Source organism: Mustela erminea, chromosome 18 (assembly GCF_009829155.1).
Source record: "Mustela erminea isolate mMusErm1 chromosome 18, mMusErm1.Pri, whole genome shotgun sequence".
Lineage (NCBI taxonomy): Eukaryota > Metazoa > Chordata > Mammalia > Carnivora > Mustelidae > Mustela > Mustela erminea.
In genome coordinates, this window is record NC_045631.1 from 47,838,302 (window position 1) to 47,862,057 (window position 23,756).

At 37.6% G+C, this 23,756-nt stretch overlaps 1 protein-coding gene across 1 annotated transcript in view; it reads right to left on the reverse strand.

Annotated features, from left to right (window-relative positions):
• SMURF2 (SMAD specific E3 ubiquitin protein ligase 2) overlaps nucleotides 1–23,756 on the reverse strand; it is a 117,609-nt gene that overhangs the window by 56,857 nt on the left and 36,996 nt on the right. The window lies entirely within an intron of this gene.

The window sequence follows — 23,756 nt, forward strand, 5'->3', positions numbered from 1 at the left end:
CATGGAAAGAATTAAAATGGTTAAGACTGCACTGTCAAAAGGTTCATTTTAAAACACTAAAAACACCAGAGAACAATAATTAAACACTAACTACAGCAAAGTATGAAATATGATCACAAATTTTTATTAAAGACTAGCAACAGACAGCTAAACCAGGGTTGCAACTTCAGCAATAATCACCAGTAACAGCTGAGGGCCAGAAAGTTTATAAATCTGATACTCTAATAAGGACTGACTTCCAATCAATCTTCCATCAAGATTTATCTCAGAGGAGCTCAGTGAAAGGGGAAAACAGTTCTAAGATGGAAATATGTAAATTTAGGTTGACATATTTTTAAAATGAAATGATTTTGTACTGATCATAATTTTGTACGTATCATAAATAAGATAGGGCTTTCTTGATATAAATGAGATTTTTCAAAAATAACATTCTGTGATTTACTCTTCATCTAACTCCACAGAAATTTTACAGGACATAAATTACCTTCTCCTAAATCATCAGTTCAGTGACAAGACAGATTATTATATCTACCAAAAACTGAAAGTTAATACATTGAGCTAGATATCCCAAATTCACATTCTCTGTATTACCTTGTATTAATTATTATTTTTATGGAGATGGATGCACAACCTTGTCAATATATTAAAAGCACTAAATTACACACTCTAAAGGGGTGAATTTTATTGTATGGGATTATGTGTTAATTAAAAATTACTGCTTATGTTGAATCAAACTTAACTTCTTTAATTCAAGCTTATTACAAGTGAAGGGGAAACATCAATTTCCATATGTTTCTAATTTATAAAATATCTGTAAATGTAATGTTTGGTTAATTTCTACCCACTTCTACTCAGTTTAAATGGCCTGTTCAATTAATTACAACTATTTAAAGTTTAGTATGTAAAGTTCATTTAACATAACAAACTTCGGCAACAAGTCAAAATATAATCACTTTAAAAGTTCAAATAAAAATCATTTTGAAGACAGATCTCAGTGGCAAATGAAAAAAATTATTAAGTAAGCACAAGATACTGTTTTATTAGTCAGAGTTTCTTGGACCCTGTCTTAGAAACAGTTTTATTTTTAAAAAACATAAAAATTCAATCATGAAAACTAAGGGCCATAACTAAGAGTACCAAATCATAAACTGGATTTAAAAGAACTTCTCCCTGAGCCTTCGTTATCATCATGTAAACTGAATAATCCAAATTATAATCTTCAGGACTGATGAGATAATAGTTTTTTTTTTAACCAAGATCCTATGATTACAGAAATGAAATGATTTCACATCCTACTTTAGAGAAACAGAAAATACATGTGAATTCTCCAACTTCTTATCACTAACTCTTCAAGCATGATTTGATACTCATTCTTTTTGTCTTGCTTCCACTTACAATGTCCACCCTCCTGCCTAACACTGTCCTTCCTCCTCCTGTGCTCTAGATCTCACATTCAACCCACCACTGGTCTCTCATCTCCTCTACTGACAAATCCTTGTCGGCATTTCAACATCCCTCCAGACACCATCCTATCTCTTCTCCTTCATAATGAAACTACTGAAAGAACTGTCTATATTTTGCAACTCCATTTTTCTTTTGGATCCAGAACTTTTATTATCACAGTATTATTTAAATGTTAACTACCAATATATATTACTATATATTTCATATTATTTTTAAAGTATTGCTTATTTTTTTTCCATTTATACCTGCATTAATTATTTTTTTTTAATGGAAGTATAACAACATACAGTGTTATCTTTGTTTCGGGTAAATATAATGATTCAGTGGTCATCAGGATTGCTCTTAATCCCCTTTATCTATTTCCTTTCCCTACCTATCTCCCCTCAGGCAACCACCAGTTTGTTAAGAATTTGATTGGGGGGACGCCTGGGTGGCTCAGTTGGTTGGACGACTGCCTTGGGCTCAGGTCATGATCCTGGAGTCCCAGGATCGAGTCCCGCATTGGGCTCCCAGCTCCATGCGGAGTCTGCTTCTCTCTCTGACCTTCTCCTCGTTCATGCTCTCTCTCACTGTCTCTCTCTCAAGTAAATAAATAAAATCTTTAAAAAAAAAAAAAAGAATTTGATTGGAGGGTTTTTTTTTCTGTTTGTTCACTTATTTCTTAAAGTCCACATGAGTGAAATCATGGTATCTTTCTCTGGCTTATTTCATTTAGCATTAAACCTTCCAGGTCCATCCATGTTGTTGCAGATGGCAAGAGCTCGTTCTTTTTTATGGCTGAGTAATATTCCATCATGCATCTTTATCTGTTCATCTATCAATGAACACTTGGGTTGCTTCCATATCTTAGCTATTGTAAATAATGCTGTAACAAACGTAGGTGTGCTTATGTCTTTTCAAATTAATATTTCCATTTTCTTTGGGTAAATACCAGATCATATGGTAAATCTATTTTTAATTTTTTTGAGAAACCTCCATACTGTTTTCTACAGTGACTGCATTCTACCAACAAAGCATGAGGATTCCTTTTTCTCCACATCCTCACCAACACTTGTTATTTCTTGTCCTTTTGATTCCAGCCATTCTGACAGATACGAGGTGATATCTCATTACGGTTTTCATTTACATTTCCCTGATGGTTAGGGATATTGAGCATCTTTTCATGTATCTCCTGGCCATCTGCATGTCTTCTTTGGAAAAATGTCTATTCAGGTCCTTTGCCCATTTAACAGAATTATTTGTGGTTTTTTGCATGTTGAGTTGTATAAGTTCTTTATATATTTTACATATTTATCCTTATCAAATCTGTCATTTGCAAATATTTTCTCCCATTCAGTAGGATACCTTTTTGTTTAGCGGATGGTTTCTGTGGCTGGGCAAAAGCTTTTTATTTTGGTATACTCCCAAAAATTTAACTTTGCTTTTGTCTCCCTTGCCTGAGGAGACATACCTAGAAAAAATGTTTTCCACAGTCAGTGTCAAAATTACTGTCTATGTTTTCTTCCAGGAGTTTTATGGTTTCTGGTCTCACATTTAGGGTCTGTAATCCACTCTATTTTTGTATGTGGTATTAGAAAGCAGCCCAGTTTCATTCTTTTGCATGTGGCTGCCCAGTTTTCCTAGCACCATTTGTTAAAGAGACTGTCTGTCACAAATTAATTGACCATTATCAGTGTAGGTTTATTTCTGGGCTCTCTATTCTGTTCCTTTTATCTATGTGTCTATCTTGTGGCAGTACCATACTATTTTGATTACAACAGCTTTGTAGCATATTTATTTTGAAATCTGGGCCTGTAATACCCCCTCCATTTTTATTCTTCTTTCTCAAGATTGCTTTGACTATTCAGGGTCTTTTGTGGTTCCACAAAAATGTTAGTATCATTTGTTCTAGTTCTATGAAAAATGTTGGTATTTTAATAGGGATTGCAAAAAATCTTTGGATTGCTTTGGGTAGTATGCATATATATTTATATCATATCGTTCTTACAATCCATGAACATGGAGTATCTTTCCATTTATTTGTGTCATCTCCAATTTCTTCCACCAGTGTTCTTCAGTTTCTGGGAATACAGGTCTTTCACCTCCTTGGGTAAGCTTATTCACAGGTATTTTATTCTTTTTGGTACAATTATAAATGGGATTGTTTTATTAATTTCTCCTTCTCCTACTTCATCATTAGTGTATAGAAATGCAATGGATTTCTGTATATTGGTTTTTATCCTGCAACTTTACTGAATTCATTTATCAATTCTAGGAGTTTTTTGGTGGAATCCTTAGGATTTTCTATATATAGTATCATATCATCTGCAAATAGCCAAAGTTTTACTTTTTCCTTACCAATTTACCTTTTATTCCTTTTTCTTGTCTAATTGCTGCAGCAAGGAGCTAGGACCTCCAGTGCTAATACTGAATAAAAGTGGTAAGAGTAGACATCTTTGTCTTGTTCCTGATTTTAGAGGAAAAGCTCTTAATTTTCCCCCCTCAGGACCAGAGGAACCTAACAGGTATACACAGAACATTTCATTTGAATACACATGTTTTCCAGTACACATGGAACATTCTCCAGGACAGATCACAAGTTAGGTCACAAAACAGGGCTCAATAAATTCAAAAAGACTGAAATCATATGATTTTTTCCTAACACAATAGCAATCAATCACAAGAAAAAAGTCTGGAAAGAACACAAATATATGGAGGTTAAATAATATGCTACTAAATAATGAATGGGTCAACCAAGAAATCAAAGAGGAAATCAAAAAATACATGGAGACAAATTAAAGTGAAAATACACCATCCAAAACTTTGGGATGCAAGAAAAGATGTTCTAAGAGGGAAGTTTATAGCAATACAGGCCTACCTCCAGAAATAAGAAAAATAAACATACAACCTAATCTTATATGTAAAGGAACTAGAAAAGGAAGAACAAAGTCCAAAGTCTACCAAAAGAAGGAAATAAAGAACAGAAATCAATGAAATAGAAGCTACAAAGCAAACAACAACCAAAAAAAAAAAAAAAAAAGAAAAGCTCAAGGAAACTGGGAGCTAGTTCTTTGAAAAAATAAGCAAAATTTTATTTTATTTTGTCTGGATAAAACTAACCAGATTCATCAAGAAAAAGAGAAGATTCAAATAAATAAAATAAGAAATCCTGGAGTTAGATACCAACAAACACCAGAGAAACACAAAGGATTATAAGAGAATATTACGAAAAATGTTATGCCAACAAACCGGACAACCTAGAAGAAATGGATAAATTCCTGGAAACAAAGAATCTTCCAAAACTGAATGAGGAAGAAACAGAAAATCTGAACAGATGAAGTACTGATAAAATTAACAACAATCAAGATAATCAAATTTTGATGATAATCTAAAAACTTCCAATGAACAGAAATCCAGGACGAGACAGCTTCACGGGTGAATTCTATCTATTTATTTATACATACCAGACCCCAGTTGTCTTTTTTTTTAAGATTTTTATTTATTTGACAGAGACAAAGTGAGAGAGGGAACATAAGCAGGGGGAGTAGGAGAGGGAGAAGCAGGCTCCCTGCTGAGCAGGGAGCCCAATACACGGCCGGATCCCAGGATTCTGGGATCATGACCTGAGCCAAAGGCAGACACTTAACGACAGAGTCACCCAGGCACCCCTCTATCAAACATCTTAAGAAAAGTTCTTCTCAAACGATTCCAAAAATACAAAAGGAAAACTACCAAATTCATTCTGTAAGGCTGGCATTATCCTGGTACTAAAACCAGACAAAAACACTATAAAAAAAAGAATACCATAGGCCAGTATCTCTGAAGAACAGAGATGCAAAAATCCCCAACAACGTATTAGGAAACCCAATCCAACATTGTATTTAAAAAAATCACTCACCACAATCAAGTGGGATTTATCCCAGGGATACAAGGGGCAGTTCAATATTCACAAATCAATCAAGATGATTAATCACATTAACAAGAGAAAGGATCAAAACCATACAATCATCTCAATAGATGCAGAAAAAGCACCTGACAAAGTACAACATCCATACATAACTCTGAACAAGTAAATTTAGAGAGACTCCACTTCTTCACTTCCCACTAATGCCTTAATTCACTGCAATTTGGCCTTCTCGCTCACCATTTCCCTTACATGGCTTTTCCATTACTAAATCCATCCGATGGACAACTTTCATTCATTATCACCCCTGACCCCTGAGAAGCAGTTGCCATTACTTCTGCTTCTGGAACCCCTCTTTTCTTTTGGTTTCTGTTCAACAGCACATTCACCTGGTTTTATACCAGACATAAAATTCATTCTCAAACCTCTTTGCTTAATCTTTTTCCTATACTCCGCCCATGGAAATTGAGGTTCGTCAGGACTGTTGGCCTAGATCCTCTTCTTTTACTCTATAACCTGAGGAGCACAGAAGCCCATCTTTGGAATTATACATAAACTGTTATATGCATGTGTACTTTTCTGGGGAAAGAATCCACATTTTTCCTAGGAGAAAACTCATGGCCTAACAGACTGACAAAGCTCTTCTTCCCCTCTCAAAAAATAAATATGAAGAGCTACGTTTCATACATTATACCTGGCCTTTAGCATTCTGGTGACACCTAGATATAAAGACCCAATCTTAACTCTCTCCTAAACTTCACATCCATACAGGGCCCCAAAATAAAATCACCATCTTGTCCTCCCCAAAACTGCTCTTCCAGTTTACTTTCTTTCCATAAATAACCTTGCTTTTCACTCCACTGCTCCAGTCAAAAACCTCCACAGCCACTTTCACTACTCCTCCCCCTTCCCACCTCCTGGCAAATACCAATTCTAATCAAATCTGCCTCTCAAATATCCTTCATCTGTCCACTTCTATTAACAATGCCACCACCCTCGTCCAGCCCACCATCAACTAATCTAGGCCACCACAACCAGTCCCCCAATCAGTCCCCTGCCTCGAGCCTCAACACTCCAATCAGTTCTCCACAATGGATCCAAAGTGATCTTTTTACAAATATGATTAAGTCCTTGCATACATTTCCTCTTCTCCTAATACCATTCCAGAATATCCTTAAAACATTCCTGAGAATGTTTCCTCATTCCTCAGAACTATCCTTCCACCTGAGTTCTACATTGGTCTCTAAGTTCATCACTGTTTTTTGTTTTGTTTTGTTTGAGATTTTACTTATTTATGGGGTGCCTGGGTGGCTCAGTGGGTTAAAGCTTCTGCCTTCCGCTCAGGTCATGATCCCAGGGTCCTGGGATCAGCCCCGCATCAGGCTCTCTACTCAGTGGGGAGCCTGCTTCCTCTTCTCTCTCTCTCTCATTCTCTGCCAGCCTTTCTGCCTACTTGTGATGTCTGTCAAATAAATAAATCTTTAAAAAAAAAAAAAAAAAGATTTTACTTCTTTATTTGAGAGAGGGAGAAAAAGCTCAAGCAGGAGGAGCAGTGGCAGAGGGAGAAGCAGGCTCCCTGCTGAGCAAGGAGCCCAATGCAGGACTCAATCCCAGCACCCTGGGATCCTGACCTGAGCTGAAGGCAGACACTTAACCAAATAAGCCACTCAGGCATCCCCCTAAATCATTCACTCTTTCACCATTTTCTAAGGAAGTACTTTGTGCCAAGTGCTATGACAGATTCTGCAGATATAAGGATAAATACTCCGTACTTAAATAGTATTTAAATAGTACTCTGTATTTAAATACTATTTAAATAATCCTTAGTATTTAAACAGTACTTTGCCCTCAGAGCTTGCAGGTCAGGTATAATTCAAATATTATGCCATCAATGACCCTTTTTTGTTGTTTTCTCAAGAAACAATTTTAAATTTTGCAAAAATCTCCTTTAGTATCTTTGACTTGAGGCAACCAATTTGAAGTGATTGAAGAGAACCATTTGCAGAAGTGCAGATGCAATAAATATTAACATTTCAGTCAATAATTTCTTTTTATGGTTGGATTAGAGTAATCTATATGCAACACACCATGCAGCAATATCAGAGAAAATCCCAGCTGTAGAAACAGAATGGTATTGCTGTTCCGACTGAGTTGTACTCATAATGAATGGCTGTCTATGCTTAATCTGAATAAAACTCCCAACTGTTCAGTATCTTCTTGCCAAAAATTCCCCTTCCTCCTCCAGATTGGAGCTGCATTCCAATTACACTGCTGATTGGAATGAGACTGCTTGAGAGAAAGAAAAAAACCACTCAGACATCCCGTCTTCTGTCGCCCCCATGAAAACAGATTTTATAATACTGTTCCTGCAACTCAAAAGTTGTGTTGACTATTTTTGAAAACAGTAGATTCCTTTGGATTTTCTTTGAACTTACATGATCACGGTAAAAGAAAACTGAAGTTCAGGATAACACTCCTATACTTATTCCAACAAAAAGGCCTAGTACTTTAAAAATGTCTACTAATATGCACTCTTCCTAATGGCTGGCACATGACAGCAATTTAGATCTTTCTGCTCTAAGAAACAACTACTACTTCAACTCCTACACATGGAATGAAAATGAAATTTAAGACCCATAAAAAACTCATACACAAATTGTGGTAAGTACACATTTTAGTTACTGTTGCTTGAAACAGGAGCACTACACAATTCACAAAAAAGAGCGTTATTACAAATGTTGCAATGAGCAGAAGCATCAACTACAACCCTCTGAGCATAATAATGAAACAGTTAAGGATGACAAGTAGAATGTTGAAATATTATTACACATCCATTAAAATCACGCAAATATATTTATTGACAAGAAAACATTTCTTCAAAAACTAAAAGTCCATTTACAAATAATACATTTAATAAAATGTAATTTTAGTAAGTAATATAGGAAGACCGGAGAAATTACTGAATATTTACTAGTGCACGTGTACGCCAACTACTCTGTGAAGTAAGTGGCATTAATACCTACATTTTAGAGATGCAGAAATGGTGATTCAGGCATAAAGACTTGCCAGAGATTACAGTGTAAATACTAGAGTTGAGATGCCAACTCAAACAGACTAATTACAGAGTCCAAACTTTGAATCATCATATATATAAAAGAAACAGTCTCTCAGGTTAGCTCTTCCTATATAAAGGAACTTATGCTGGTTAAAGCAATTATTGGTCTGATAAAAGTTCACAAAATGGTCAGTAAAAACCTATGATGCAAAAGGGCCTTCTGCAAAAAGATGAGCAATTTACCTCTTTCAGTAGCTGTAACAGTTTACAATCATATTAGAACTGCTTTTAACTAACTTACCACAGTGCCATTTAATCAAGGAATTTTGGGCCATTTGTTTTATGCATATTACAAAACAAAGTGGGCCCAAAGTTTAACTTAATATATTTAATATCTGGCAGGCAGTTAATTAAATTAGCTTATTAGAGGAAATACTTAAAGATACAGGTTCTATCACAATGAGGTAAATATTCTTACTTTAAAAAAACAAACAAACAAACAAACAAAAAAAAAACCCAAACTATCAGCATTTAAATATTTCACCAAAGGTAAAATGGGTTCTCCAGTTAATCAATTAAAAGTGACCTTTCTAGCTCACTCATACCAAACAACTTTTAAGTAACTACATTTTTTTTAACTTAAAATGTAAGATTTTGGTCAAAAAAATTTCCTCAAAAAGTGTATTTTAACAGAATAAAATTGAAACAAGATTAGGGTGTACAAATAAGCTTTTAAAAATATAAGTGCAGGTTTGTTAACTTCTTCGGTACAAAAACAATGATTTACTTTGACATAACAAATGCAGATACAATACCTGCTTTAGCCACAACTGTAAACATCTGCCTTATAGTAAGGTAATTTTATTTTATTTTTTAAGATTTTATCTATTTATTTGACAGAGAGAGAGAGACAGCACAAGCAGGAGGAGTGGCAGGCAGAGGGAGAGGGAAAAAGCAGGCTCCCCACCGAGCAGGGAGCACAATCCCAGAACCCTGGGATCATGACCTGAGCCCAAGGCAGCCACTTAACCAACTGAGCCACCCAGACACCCTTAGTGAGGTAATTTTAAAGTAAAACCCCTCTTACAAACACACTAATCAAACTCTGCTGTACGTTTACATGTTAAAAAAAAATAAAAGGTTCAGCTAAAGCCAAGCAGCACATTCAGCAATGTAAAGCATGTAGTCTAGGCACCCAGCACATAACAGGCACACGACAGAAGGTATTATTTGTAAGAATCACTCTGAAAGCATTTCAGCCCTATCTTTTAAATAATTATTTCCACGAAATCCTTTTCACCAATTTGGAGATGAAAATACATAAAAGTACTGTCTCCTCTTATAAGGATGGCAAATTCACCATGACCTAAGGACCTCCTATGCTGTCTGCAGACTGAACACTCTCCTGGCTACTGTCACCGGAGATGCAGCCACTGCCTCCTCTCCACCGGACACCTTCATTCAAACAGACACAATGGAGGGCTGCTCAAAGTGATGGATAGGATTATGTCTAAATTTAACCACATGATAATTTACTTCTTCATCAGAACACCAAGAGAAAAAAACCTTATTATAAAATACAAGTATATAAGTGCAATGAAGCCTGAATACTATTCTATATGTTGGGAAAAGTTGTACCACTTTCTGCCCACTCCCAAGTTCCTCTTACTTTTTCTAGAGACACTCAGAGAGACAGCATAGTATAGCGTTAAGCTATCAGCACTATATGAATTTGAATCTGGAGCTATTACTTACTAACTTGTGACCCCAAACAACTACTTAATGTGTCTTCACTTCATATCTTACGTGTAAAAAGAAGGCTACTAGGAGCCACCCTGAAGTGGTGTTTTAAAGATTAAATAAATTGAAACACATAAAGCATTTGGTACAGCACCTAGTATACAGCAAGTGCTCAATACATGTTAGCTATTATTGTCACTTCTACTCTAAACTTTCTAATAAAATTAAGCCATCAAATTGCAAACATCTTAAAGAGCAAGAAAGGAGGGGTGCCTGGGTGGCTCAGGCATTAAGTGCCTACCTTTGGCTTTGGGTCACAATCCCGGGGTCCTGGGATGGAGCCCCACATTGGGCTTCCTGCCGCCCTCTCCCACTCCCCCTGCTTGTATTCCCTCTCTCACCATTCCTCTGTCAAATAAAAATCTTTAAAAAAAAAAAAAAAAGGAGGGGAGAGAGAACAAGAAAGGGGTCTTCTGATAACCTGATCTGGAACCTTAGTTTGCACTGCTGAAACAAATCCCATACACTGGGTGGCATAAACATTATTCTGCACAGTTCTGAAGGCCGGGAAGTCAAGGTCAAGGGGCCAATAGATCTGATGTCTGGTAAGGACCCTCTGTCTTCCTGTTTTGCAGACAGCCACCTTCTTGCTGTATGGTCACATGGCCAATAGAAGGATCATCTTTCTTCAGTCTTTTTAAGGGCACTAATCCCAATCATGAGCGCTCTTCCCTCATGACTTAATTACCTCCCAAATGCCCCTCCCTCAAATGCCATCAAATTGGGAATTAGGGCTTCAACATATAAAATTCAGGGGGGGTGGGGACACAAGCATTAAGTCAGTAACAAAGTTCATGTACTTAGCTTTCAGTAAATATAGGTAAGTGAGTTTCAATGTGTAGGTCTAGTGTCACTCTTCTCTCAACCTCCAAGCCCTCATTTCAACTGTCTAACCCACACACCCACCTGAATACCTCACCAGCACTTCAAATTTTATTAATTCTAAATTGAATCAAACAGCTTTCCTCTCGAACCAGATGTTCTTCTTTCCGACCTTCCTAGTTCTGTGCACTGCACCACATGCTTCCAATCATCTAGAAAGCAAATGCCTCTTACCTCTCCCTGACCACTCCACACATCTAAGGCAGCTGCCAGGTATATGATATCAGGTATCATATACTTATCTCTCTGCCTATTTCCATTTTTGATGTTCACACTTAAACAATGCATCTAGAGTATTTTATAATGTGCCAAAAAAAACTTCCAAACACAGTCCCTTGCTTGGTCCTTACAGAAGTTTCTGAGTTATGTTCTAATATCCATAAAAAGGAAACTACAACTAAGAGTTATGGCTTACATGTCATCTAGTAAGTGGGCTTATTAAGCATTTTGAATGCAGGCTCTACTCTCTTTTTCTGTAGATTGCTCACTCACACCAGCCTTCCCTCTCCTTCACCCCTAGACTTAAAATACCAGCCTCTTTGTCCCCTGATGTAAACCCAGGACTTGCCTGCCCTGTCTTCACTCATATATTCCTCCCACCTCCTCAAGTATTATTATTCTAACCAATGACCCTCAAGATCTCATCCATTCAAATCTCATCTCCACGTGAAATGTTTTCTGATCTCCTCCTTTCTCACTGTTCCTGTGCACCTTCAACACCACTTTGACTCGACTTGTTGTGCATGTCCCTTCTCACTGAGCTTGTAATAAAGTTATTCACATGATATCTGATCTGTCCTTCAATGTGTCACTAAGCTATACATTTCTTAAAAATGAAGTCATGACTTACTTTTATCTCTTCTAGTTTATTATATGTTTAATAATATTTTGATAATAAGTTTATTGTATGTATAGTATCTTTTTTTAAGATTTTATTTATTCATTTATTTGAGAGAGAGAGAGAGCACAAGCAAGCAGAGAGAGAAAGGAGGAAGCAGGCTCCCCGCTGAGCAGAGAGCCCGATGCAAGGCTCGATCCCAGGACCCTGAGATCATGACCTGAGCCGAAGGCAGAGGTTTTAACCCACTGAGCCACCCAGGCGCCCCTATGTATAATATCTTGAACATAATATGTACTCAAATACTTGTTGAAATCAATGAAAATCCTCAGAAAACCAAGACAAGGCACAAACTAAAAGGTAATTAATAAAATTCACTCTCTGCTTTCTTTAACTTAGCAAGTCTATTTGTTCAAATCAGGGTGCCTTTTTCAACTATCTGTAAACACTCTGCTTATCCAACTATCTACTGGAGCCCTTTCTTAAAACCAGATCTCACTGAGCTGGCTAAATCAGTAGAATGACTTTATCTCAGGGTAGTGAGTTCAAGCCCCACACTGGGTATACAGATTACTTAAAAACCTTAAAAGAAAAAAAAAAAAAAAAAAAAAAAAAGAACAAACTAAACAGGGGTGCATGGGTGGCTCGGTCAGTTAAGCATCTGCCTTCGGCTCAGGTCATAATCTCAGGGTCCTGGGATGGAGCCCCACCTGGGGCTCCCTGCTCACCGGGGAGTCTGCTTCTCCTTCCCCTCATCCTTGTTCTCTGTCTCTCAAATAAATGAAATCTTTAAAAAATAAAAAAATCTCACTGAACCTTCTCTCATACATAATAAAAAGGCATATTATCAACTTTTATTGTCACCAATTATATTAACCTTATTTCTACAACAGTGCAAACAAGGATAAGCTCTCGGGCATTCTGCATCCTTCCAGCCTCTAAAAACTATAGTCACTCAAATACCTGATGATCTACTCTAATAGAGCAGAGTGCCCAAGATATTTAGTTTTCAAAACAGACCCTGTTTGTAAATACAAGCCACTAGTACAAATAGGAAAGAAGACTGCAGCTATTAAAAAAAAAAAAGGGGCACTGTGATTTATAACAATACTTCTACTGTTACTTTATAATAATACTTCATGCTTTTGAGATAGTTCCTGGGTTGACAGGGAACTACTAAATTTAATAAACTTATTTTAGATTCATTTTCAATTTACAGAAAAGTTACAAAGATACATAGTGTTCCCATATGCCCCATAGCCATTTATCCTGTTACTCATAACATCTTACATTAGTATGGTACATTTGTCACAATTTAATGAACCAATATACATTATCATTAACTAAAGTTCATATTTTATTCAGATTTTCTTAGTTTTCATGCAAAGTCTTTAATCTATTCCAAGATCCCACTGAGGAAGCCCTATTACATTTAGTCATCATGTCTCCTTAGGCTCCTCTTGGCTATGACAGGCTGTTATTTTTTCTCAGACTTATTATTCACAGCCTAATTTAGAGGAATACTGGTCAGGTATTTCACAGAATGCCCCTCAATTGAACCTATCTGATTTCTCATGATTATTCTGGGTTTATGAGTCATTGGGAAGAAGACCACAAAGGTAAAGGTGCCACTCTCACGACATCATGTCAAGGGTGACTTTTCAGTGTTGATATTAACCTTGACCTGGCTGAAGCAGTGTTTGTAGGGTTTTTCAACTCTAGAGGCACTCTTTTATCCTCCTTTCCATACTGTACTCTTTGGAAGGAAATCACTATGGGCATCCCACACTTAAGAACCAGGGAGTTATTTTCCCCTCCTTTTATGTGGAATGTCCACATAAATTATTTGAATTCTGCATGGGAGATTTGTCTATCCTTCTCCATTTATCTATTTACTCAATCATTTATTTATTTATACCAGTACAGACTCATAAATATTTATTTTATGCTTTGGGTTATAATCCAGTATTGCTTTACTCTGTTGCTCAAACTATTCCAGCTTTGGCCATTGGGAGTTCTTTCAGTTGGTTCCTGTGTTCCTTTGACATATGCACATAATTGTGGGGAGAGGTGGCAAACCTGCATAATTTGTGACACTAGAAAATGCTCTAGGCTCATCTTATGTGTTCCCTGCCCTGTCCTAGATTCTCCAAGGAGCCTTGGGAATTACCAGTTTTTTGTGGGTTTTTTTTTTTTCAAAGATTTTATTTATTTATTTGACAGAGGGAGACACAGTGAGAGAGGGAACACAAGCAAGGAGAGTGGAAGAGGGAGAAGCAGGCTTCCGGCTGCGCAGGGAGCCGGATGCGGATGCGGGAGCAGGGAGCCGGATGAGGTAGCAGGGAGCCGGATGCGGGAGCCGGATCCCAGGACCCTGGGATCATTACCCAGGCCGAAGGCAGACGCTTAACAACTCAGCCATCCAGGTACCCCGGGAATTACCAGTTTTAAACATCCATAAAGACCCACATTTTTCAAACATAAACAGCTAAGCCAATTAACGCTTGAGTTCCTCAGATCTTTCCCCACTAGAACATTAAACTCCATGAGGTCAAGAACTTATTGATCCCCACCACATCCCTAGGGCTTAGAAAATTGTGCAAAGTATGCCTTCAATAACTACCACAAATACTGAAGTCATACAAACTCTGAAGCTCTACAGGAGGGCTCAGGATTGAGTCACAACCTAACTCGCCATTCCAATGGAATCTGCCTAGATGTGTCATGTTTAGACTCCTGTTCTAACATCACTATGGCTAATTCACGGCTTTGTTTTACAGTAAACAAAAGGCTTCCTTTTTCCACTGTTCCTCCCTCTTATTCCACTGCAAGCCAAAAGTTTAAGTATGTCCCAGTAAAATTTCCAGTGCAAAGGACTAATGCATCACATTTCCTGGATTCTTTCTATAATGGCATAGTGCCATTTGCATTACCCTCTCCAAGTTCTATTCAAATGATCATTTTTAACTTTGTAGAATTTAAATGAAAGGCATAATGCCAAATCCTTACCAACAGTGGCAGAAGAAAAATTACTAACAATGAAAGGGCCAAAAATCTATGGATACTTGTTTATATACAATGCCCCTTCAAACACTCAGTTAATATATTATATATAAAATATATGTAAAATATACATAAATATATATATAAATACATATATGTAAAATAAAGCATCTGAAATCTACCAAAATCTTTTAATGTAACATACAAATTTTTATAGATTTATAAATAAACATATGTAAAAGGAAAAAGCATAAACTAAATATATACTGTCTCATGTTTAAATGGTTTGATTATAAGGTGAAGACATTTTCCTGTACCCTATTCAAAACGTGCAAAAATAAGCCAAGATTATAATGGGATGATTCTACTAAGCAACTTTACAATATTCACTAAATATAATTTGTAATGTCTTTTTTTTTAAAGATTTTATTTATTTGCAAGCAGCACAAGCAGGGGAGCAGCAGGCAGAGGGAGAGGTAGAAGTAGACTCCCCACTGAGCAGGGAGCCCAATGCAGGACTGGATCCCAGGACCCTGGGATCAGGACCTGAGCGGAAGGCAGACACTTAACTAACTGAGCCACCCAGGTGTCCCTGTAATAATGCCTTATGTTTTAAAGAGAGTTACTATAAGGAAAAAGCTACTCATTACTAAAAGGCAAATCAGGTAGCCTTACTTTAACCTTAACAGAATATCAAAATGCTCTAAGTTACTCTACCCTCAATAAAATGTAATCTATAGCTACAACATAAACCACAGAGGTATCCGTGGCTGTATTTACAGTGTGATCCCGATCCATGGACACAGCTGACTGGATGAGCAGCCACCAGACCCAATGACCCAGTCAGATCCACTCTCCTACGAAACTAGCAGTAGGAGTCAGAGCTCCTAAAATTAGGAAGCACTCTGAAATAGAGTTCTAAATGGCCCTAGTAGGCCACTGGGATTCGCTGTGTCAGTTCCTGAAGCTTTTCATTTCCTGGATCCTGCCTCATCTGAAGTTAGACAGGAGTTTCCCACCTGGGTGCCAAAACTACATCCTTCCAATAATGTCTCTTTTTACTTCAGTCTGAATGGGTTGTTTTCCTGTTACCTGTAACCAAAAATGTCTTAAAATAGGGCCACATGTATGGCTCAGTTGGTTAAGTGCCTTCGGCTCAGGTCATGGTCCCAGGGTCCTAAGATTGAGCATCGCATCAGGCTTCCTGCTCAGCGGGGAGTCTGCTTCTCCCTCTCCCCTGCCCTCTCCCCTGATCATGCTCTCTCTCTTGCTCATTTGCTCTAGTAAATAAAATCTTAAAAAAAAAAAAAAAAAGTCTTAAGATAAAGGTAATTCACAATGCTTGCCAAAGTACTGTCATTGACCAAAATGTACTTCACCAAAAGTCATTAGCATTCTACCACCAAGATGTTTTCAAATGTTAGTTCTAATCTTAAATCTCAACAAAAACAGTACTTGTGTTAAAAAAAAAAAAAAAAAACTGCTATGCAGACAAGAACGTATGAACACGCTTATAACACAGAATCTTGTATTCAACAGGTTCTGTATCACATCAGCAAATTAACAGTAGTGTAGATTAGTACAGATTACAGGGCAACATATAAAACTACAATACTCCGTATTTATCCACAGGGGATACATTTCCGAGACCCCCAGTGGATGCCTGAAATGGTAGACAGTCCCCAACCCTGTATATTCAAGATTTTTCTTATACACACAAATCTATGATAAAGTTTATCAATTATGCACAGTAAGAAATTAACAATAACTAAAAATAAAATAGAACAATTATAATAAAATGTAATAAAACTTATGTGGATGTGTTCTCTCTCAAAATATCTTACTGTACTGTACCTACCCTTCTCCTTATGATAATGTGTGATAAAATGCCTACATGATGAGATGGAAGTCAGGTGAATCATGTAGGCATTGTGAAATAGTGTTAGGTTACTAATGACCTTCTGATGATAGGTCAGACACAGGAATATCTGCTTCCAGACTGCACCAGACATAATAATGGGACAAAAGGGTCTACTGCGGTATTTGAGTATATCTACTCTACCACCTTAAAATGATTGTAGCATGCATCACGTCACTTGGAGTGCTTATTAAAAATAGATGGGGGGCAGACACAGGTGTACCTTCAGAGTTTCTAATTCAGCTGGTTTGGAGTAGGGTCCCAGGACTAAGTTCCCAGGTGTGCTGATGCTATAGTAGTCTGACGAAAACTATATGTACTTATACAAACACATATTTTTAAATGATTTATGGAAATTCAGAAGGTCATCCCTATCCTCTTCCAGATAATTCTAGGTTAAGAATCTCATTAAAATAGTAACAAAGGATTTTATACACTAACATTTTTCAGGTACAGTTGAAAGTATTACCTAATAATTTTTTTAATAAAGATTTTTATTTATTTGACAGACAGATCAGAAGTAGGCAGAGAGGCAGGCAGAGAGAGAGGAGGAGGAGGCAGGCTCCCTGCTGAGCAGAGAGCCTGATGTGAGGCTTGATCCCAGGACCCTGGGATCATGACCTGAGCCGAAAGCAGAGGCTTTAACCCACTGAGCCACCCAGGTGCCCCAGGAATCTCCTTTTTGATATTTGTTGTAGGGTCTATCAATTCAAAGAATCAAGTATATGTATATTCATTAGAGTCCAAGTTCATATACATTTCTAATAATATGGTATAATTACACCACGGATAGTTTGTAATTGCAGTAGCCACTCCGGAAATCATTATTTCAGTAATGACTTCTCCTTCTGCAATACTTTAGAACCAAAGGAGGCAAAACCCCATAGACAATAGTCTATCTTCTTAAACTGGTACACCAAGACATCTAAATGCCTCAATATCTCATAACTTAATTCCTTGAAGGACTCCCTGGCAAAAGCGAAAGAAAAGGCAGCTTAATCTTGGTGCCTAACTTTCTGCCTCCAAAGCTTAGCCTTTACCCAGTGTTCTAGAATCCCAATGTTCTGACTCTTCAGATGAAGACCTCATACTTTTCTCAGTTTATCATCACAGGCTTCCCTAATATCTTCCTCCCTTAAATATAACGGTCCGATCTCCTCCCTTGTTGCTAAGCACCCACATAGTGAGGAACAGACAGTCATGCAATCTCCATTAGGGATGTATCACTCTTCAAAAGTAGGTCATGCTGTTGTTTTTAAATTTTAGTACCTGAGGGAATCTCCAAACCCGCTAAGAACCAAAAGTTCTCTGAGGAATTTAGAATATTTTTAGACATCTATACTTTCAGGCCTTCCAGAACTTCACAAGCTTATACAGACAGAAAATGTCAAAGATGATTCAAAAAAACAAGGCAGGACCCTAATGCAGATCACGTATCCCAAATCAGAAGAAAGCTAAAGACACAGAAAAGTGCTCTGGCCATACCAGAAGCCTTTCTTACCAAAGTAGACTGGACCAAAATCTAAAATTGCAAGCAAAATCATTCATAATTAGAAGATTTTAGAAATTTTAGGAAATATTTGGATATAGACCTAGAGGCAGACCACCACAAGGTCTTTTCAGCTCCTTAACAAATTAAAACCAACACTAATGAGATTGGCAAACAGATTATTTAGGTGAATTATAACAGAATATTATCAAAGAACTTTGAAACAATGAGAAGGGGAGGGAAGGCCCACATGTCCCTTTAAATTAAAGAACTTAAAGTCCAACCTTTCCTCCTATGACAGATAAAGAACTGGGGAGATGCTACATCTACGAAAAATTCAGGTATTAGAAAAGTGACTGTCCCTTAAAAATCAAGAAAGGAATCCAAGAATCTAAATTAGAGACAGAGTACAGACACACCTCTGAGGATATTCATACTACTCTATTATAGTCTCTGTTGCTACCAGACAAGATGAACATAATTTTCTGTTCAAGAACAGACCTATAAATTCCTAGTGGGCATAGGGTCTTCTGTTTCTACTTTAAATTCCTTTCTACTCTTCCTCACTATAATAGAAGAATAACAGTGGTGGTATCACCAATAACTCTATTACCCTCCCAGTCTCCCAACTCTTACCAATTTCTATTAGTCCATTAGCATGACCTCTCCTCTGCATAATTTACTAGGTGGAGGCTTGTTCTGTCGACTGCACTGTCTGCCTTCTGCAGACAGTGAGATCCCAATGAAAGTATTTAGAGATCTCCAATCTCTATATTTAGAGATCCCAAATGAAAAGTGTGCACAAAATCAAATTACTGCAGCTCTAGACACCCTTGTTGTCTTGTGCCTCTGGCCTCTCCTAACCCACTGTTAGATGAGACCTGTACTCTTTGAACTAAAAATTTTACTGGCACAGGCAGAATATATGGTGCTCACCCCATTAAGAATTCAAATTGATCCTTAAAAAACTCTGCTTCAGTCACTCCAATAGTTAAACCTGAAGTGATTATCAAGAATAAATCTCATTAGAACAAAGATGTATTGTCTTTTGTAATACTCCCCTATTGCTCCTTAAGAAAACGAATGGAGGGGCGCCTGGGTGGCTCAGTGGGTTAAGCCGCTGCCTTCGGCTCAGGTCATGATCTCAGGGTCCTGGGATCGAGTCCCGCATCGGGCTCTCTGCTCAGCAGGGAGCCTGCTTCCTCCTCTCTCTCTCTGCCTGCCTCTCTTCCTACCTGTGATCTCTCTCTGTCAAATAAATAAATAAAATCTTTAAAAAAAAAAAAAAAAAAAAAAAAGAAAACGAATGGAAAGGACTACCGATTTGTTAGAGATCTCAGGGCCTCGATGGAATTATGATCCTTAGAATCACAGTGGCTCTTAATGAAACACTGGACTTTCCTCCTTCCATAAGTAATCTAACAGCACTGTTCACACTGGAAGCCCACTGCTTATCTTGCTAAGACATACAGACCCTGTCTGCATTTGGGGGCACTTTCTCTACGTACTCGATCGGCCCCACATGCTACCCAATTCTTGTTACCTCCAAGCAACATTTGACACTTCTGTCAACCATCTTACCTCTTATAAAATACCTTTTTGTTCACTTTTTATATCCCCCTTCAACTGTTCAAAACTTACTCTTGCAACATCAATTCCTCCTCAGATAATGGGGAACTACATAACTGCTGAGCAATAATTCAAAAATTAATTATGCCCAGCTTTAATCCTACAGATACCCGCTTTTGTCAATTCTGATTTAATATTGTTTGTGGAATGACTTATCTCAAAAATGACAAAGGCATTCCCCTACAGGCTATGCTGCTACCAATGAACACGTAGGCACTGAAGCAGGTTCACTGCTTAGTGAAACATGAAGAACCCCTACCTTCCTGTCAGATGATCAAGGAATTCATTTCATTAGAGGAGTTAAACAGAAGCTCTATAATTTTTTTTTTAACTAAAAACTCCACTATTCGTATTATCCCTATTGTTTCAGAAACCCTTGATTCTTCCTAGCCTACAGTTTTGCCACTAGCATCAGTGGCCATGCAGTTGTTTCCTCAGAGCACACACAGACTTTCTCCTTATGAAATCATTACAACGTGCCCAACACAACTGGGCCCCAAATCCACTAAAAACTTATTCTTACATACAAATCTAGCTAAATACTGAGAGAGACTAACCTGAATTACTCAGTCTTATCCCCAAAAAGTGTAAGTGACTTTCCTCTGGAAAGGACCTCACCTCAAGGACCATTTCAAGTCCACCTGTCAATAGCTACAATGGTCAAACTTTAAGGTGTTGATGCATGGGTTTACGTGTCACGGTGAAAACAAGCTACCAATCCAGACCAGTGGATTTATTAAAATAACTCTTTGGGGCGCCTGGGTGGCTCAGTGGGTTAAGCCGCTGCCTTCGGCTCAGGTCATGATCTCAGAGTCCTGGGATCGAGTCCCACATCGGGCTCTCTGCTCAGCAGGGAGCCTGCTTCCCTCTCTCTCTCTCTCTCTGCCAGCCTCTCTACCTACCTGTGATCTCTCTCTGTCAAATAAATAAAATCTTTAAAAAAAAAAAAAAAAAAAAAAACTCCAGAAGCAGATGACTCCAAGAAACACACAACTGACCCCAGAACCATAGATCAAGCCAATGACTGCATATATAGACAACTTTTGAACAAGACACTGGAGGAAAACATAGAATGATATGTTCTTTTAAAAAAAAAGATTGCTCTAGTATTTTTTTTCTGGGGATTTAAATCAAATACCAAGTGATCATTGTGTTCTCTTGGCATAGTAAGACCAAGTTTAACTATGTTTAATTCCTTGTACAATCAAAACATATGTTAACAGGTCAGCCTATGCATTGGCAGCTAGCTATACACCATAATCTCAAAACAGGAACATCCATATACACTCAAGACATGTACACAGGTCACTTCTGGCCAGTCAATGGCTTATCTGACCAACAAATCCATATGTCACCAGCCTACCAACAGTACTTTGCTTTCCTAATATGGAACAGAGATTTTCTCATAGTCTTTGGATTTAAAAGGTCTTCATTTCTCACTCCTCCAATGACTCTCACTCCTCCCTAGCCTCTGCGCTAGATCAGGTTCCCTGCTTAGCAATAAAAGTTCTTCATTCAATGCTCCAATTTGTATCTTTAATACCCTTTATTTTTCTCTTTGGTAATGGTTTTTAGGGTTCTCCCCACTATCAAATTTTATCTTTCCCTCTCCCCCTCAAGTTTAACAGTATCACTAATCCACACAGTCATCAAGAAAGCTTGGAAATTAACCTCTATCCACCATCTATACAACCACCAGAGTAAACTTTCTAAAACAGAACTCATACTGTATCACTTACTTGCTTAAAATCCTTCAAGGGCTTGCCAAAACACCATAGCACACATGGCACTTTATAATTTGGTCCCTGAACACCATCTTCTCCAACCTAATCTCACTATACTCCTTCAATATAGAGTATCTCCTTCATTCTTACACAGCTTATTGACCTAGCTAAATCCTAACAATCCTTAAAAATTGAGCACAATCATCACTTCCCAGCAGAAAGTGATCCTTAACACCTACTGAGTTACCCGCCAAGTTTGATTTTTCTTTCTCAGTCCTCTCATGGTAATGTGTTTATTTCTACCACAGCATTTACCAAAATAAACTGAAATATCAGACTTTAAGCTACCTTAGAAAGAAAGATGTCTTAACACCTCTTCTCCTACCATAGCACCTGACACAGATCAAATGCTCAATAAATAAATATTTCTTTTCTGAATGAATGACAATCTCAGTATGTTGGACTTCACTACTTTAATGGTCTCAGAGGTATGTTTCTTTTTTTACCCGCCAGCTTTATTAAGAATAATTGACCCATAACACTGTGTAAATGTACGGTGCACAACTGATTATTTTCTTTTCAAGATTTATCTATTTATTTAGGAGAGAGAAAAAAAGAGATCGCACACACACACGGAGGGGCAGAGGGAGAGGGAGAGAGAAACTTCTGCAGACTCCTTGCTGAGACTGGAGTATGTATGCCACAGGGCTCAATCTCACAACCCTGAGATCAGGACGTTAGCCAAAATCAAGAGTCAGACAACCAACTACACCACCCGGGCGCCCCACAACTGATGATTATACAGACGGCAAAATGATTAGCACAATAAGGTTAGTTAACTGAGGTCTTACTCAGTGGAAAAAACTTTGGTATATAAATACTCTCTTCTAGGTATCATCATTTATTGAAACTAACCTTTTAGTCTTACAACAATCTTCGGAGGTGGATATAATTTTACTCAAGAGGAGAAGACGACTCAGAGCCTTAAAAATACCACACAGGGCACCAGGGTGGCTCTGTCGGTTAAGTATCCAGATCTTGATTTCGGCTCAGGTCACAATCTCAGGGTTATGAGATCAAGCCCCTGCGTTGGTTAAGCATGGAGCCTGCTTCAGATTCTTCTTCTCCCTCTCCCCGTCTCCACCACCCCCCACAGCTACCCCCAGCTCTCTCTCTTAAAAAAAAAAAAAAAAAAAAAAAAAAACCAAGCAGAAAAAGAAGATTTAAAATCCAAATTCTTTTCACTTCAAAATTCATACTCTTTCTACCACATTTTGCTGTTTACTTATGGATAAAATCTAAAGAGAAAATAGCCTCCCCTCATCTACTGTGGCAACTTCATCCCTCCCCAAGCATGATTATAAACTGTAAAGAGTATTTAAGAATCCTTAAGTCTGAGCAATTTTCACTGCACTAGAATTAAAGGGACAACCAGACCAGCATAAGCCACAAATTTCTAAATAGATAAAATTTCCAGAGGAACCAAGTGAGGTCCTGAAAAACAATCTTGGAGACTGGGACTAGGTCAGAATCTTAAAGATTTTTCAGTTACACAGCAGGAGAAAGAAAGGCTAAAAAGAATGACAATAATCTTAAGAAAAGAAGCTAAGAAGGGCAATGTTAATGAATTTTTAAAATAACACAGCAAAAGGGAGACAGAAAACAAACAGAACTAAGAGAACAGAAGCCAGGAAAAACAATCATGATAATAAACAGGTAAACTATTCAAAACCAAAGAAAGCCTATTCAGGAACCTCCTACAGGAAGCGCCTAGAAGAACACCCACCAAAGAAGGCTGTCTTGAGACAACAGTTTCACCTAAAGTCTACAGGAAATGAATCTGGTGGCCTGAGTGCAGAAAAAAACAAAATACCAAAAAAAAAAAAAAAAAAAAAAAACCTCATCCTAAAACATAGGCTCCTGGTGGAGAAAATAAAGACTTAGATACAGAAGACGTAGAGAAAACTTATAAAACAATAACCCTAAGCATTACTGAGGTTTAGAAGAATGACCTGGGAAATCACAAAAAGATTCCTGGAAGGAGCTGTTTAATATTTTAAACAAGTTTCAA